Source organism: Lycium ferocissimum, chromosome 7, assembly GCF_029784015.1.
Source record: "Lycium ferocissimum isolate CSIRO_LF1 chromosome 7, AGI_CSIRO_Lferr_CH_V1, whole genome shotgun sequence".
In the NCBI taxonomy this organism is placed as follows: Eukaryota; Viridiplantae; Streptophyta; class Magnoliopsida; order Solanales; family Solanaceae; genus Lycium; species Lycium ferocissimum.
Window position 1 is genome coordinate 39434711 of NC_081348.1, and position 1907 is coordinate 39436617.

Genomic DNA, 1907 nt, shown 5'->3' on the forward strand with positions numbered 1-1907 from the left:
GACTTGATTTGGGCATTTAGTTATTTTTTGCCAAGGTTGCTTTACGCTTTGGATTGTTGTCTCATAAACTGAAAGCTTCTACCTTGCTGTTGCATTATTTTTGAACATTTCTATCTCTTTGGGGTTGTTTTGATGTCAAGCCTTCTTTATAGTCAATAGGTTATTTAACAGACTGGTGTAGCCTTATCTTACTTGGACCTATTTATATTTTAAGTGGTTGCATTATTGTTGGAAGCTCTTTAGAAGGTGTACTGTAATCCTCATTAGTGGAAGCTCCATTTTTCAAAGCCCAGATGCCTATGTGACAATGACCTCAGAACTTTAACAGCATACTCGAGCTCCCAAAGTAAATAACTAAAAGCTTATATAATACTACATGGCTCGGACAATGGGTGAAAGCTGATCCAGCAATATTGCATGAATGAAGAAAGAAATGTTTACACGTTATTTGCGATTATGCTTTATTCTTGAATATGGAATGTCAAGCTGGGATAAGCTAACCGAGATAGCTTGTCACTTGTGAGCAATGCGCAAAAGAAGAGTGAAAAGTTGAAGGGGCCTAGACATCATGACCATGTGATCAGCACCCAGTATCTCTTCCACTTCATCGGGGGGATTCTTTTCAATCATCCATTGTTGGAATTCCTTCTTTAGTTGTTTATCTTCAGCAGCCACAACAAACACCCGCCTAATCGATCCATACCTTTTGCTTGAAAGAACCATCTCTTTTGATATGTCCTCCAAACTGTATAAATATCGTGGCCTAACTAGCATAGTCGCCAATGCCCAATCCTAACACAACAAAAAGGTAAAATGAACACACACATACGACTCACATTAGGGCTATTCTCATGAATACCAGAACTCAACTATTTCACTTTTAGATATTGTTATGCTCAATTTGCTTACCTGAATTGGGCTCAACTGATAAAGATTGCTTGCCAAGTACTTTGGACCAAAGTTGAAGGTTGTTGGATGATTGTTGGGTCCATTTTCATAAGTAACACGATTATCAAGTTGAGATGCTAGTAGTCGATTACCCTGGATGATTTCAAGGAAATCATAGTTTTAGTAAGTGAAAAGGTATAGGCTAACATAAGAGATTATATCATAGCTGAAGTTTGCGAAAATGGTACCTTGCTATAGATAAGCGGTGGCATTGAGAGATGGACCAGGCATTCCAGCTGTGACAAATATAGAAACTAAAATCTTTTTCTGGAAAGCTTTCCATGGCTTTAGATATGGCGAATCCACCAAGGCTATGGCCTACAAGAACCACCTTTTTTTGCTGGAAGAGAAGCCATGAACTCCATTAGTGGACTGAAGTAATCGGATAAATGTGGGATTTCGAGAACCTGCTTCGGGTTTATGCCTGAAGCACCCAAGTCAAGAGCTGTGACATTATACCCTGAAGATCTTAACAATGCCACAATCTTGTACCAGGACCAGGATCCATGACACGCCCCCGTGAACAAGCACAAAGTGCTTGCTAGCTTTAGTCCATTTATGACCTGACAATGCTGCATTTACATATGGCATGAGAAGTATCAGAACTATTAAAAACTTAATTTTCTCCATATTTCTTTCCTTCTTTGAACAATGGGGACATAGCAATTAGCATGAACCATTATAAGGCTATCTTATAATTCCAGGGGTTTAACGTTTGACCTTTGCGATTTATTTTTCTGCAGAAGCAACCCCACCTAACAATCAAGTATTATTCTTTGGGGTTCAGGTATTTAAATTGAATTTCCTTGCTTGAAGTTTAATCATTCATCAAGTCAACTAGAGGAAATAAAATACATAATTAAATTATTCAGAATCATTCATCAAGTCAACCAGAGGAAATAGAATAAATAATTAGATAATTCAGAATGGAGATTGTAGAAAATAGATTGATTGTCTGT

The 1907-nt window shown here is 37.7% G+C and overlaps 1 long non-coding RNA gene across 1 annotated transcript; it reads right to left on the reverse strand.

The window, feature by feature from the left end:
• Positions 1 to 349: 349 nt before the first annotated feature.
• Positions 350 to 1043, reverse strand: LOC132062833 (uncharacterized). The gene is made up of 2 exons (XR_009416260.1): positions 910 to 1043; positions 350 to 792 (listed from the first exon to the last, which is right to left on the reverse strand). It is a non-coding gene; the product is annotated as an uncharacterized LOC132062833 (long non-coding RNA).
• Between the last annotated feature and the right edge of the window lie 864 nt (positions 1044 to 1907).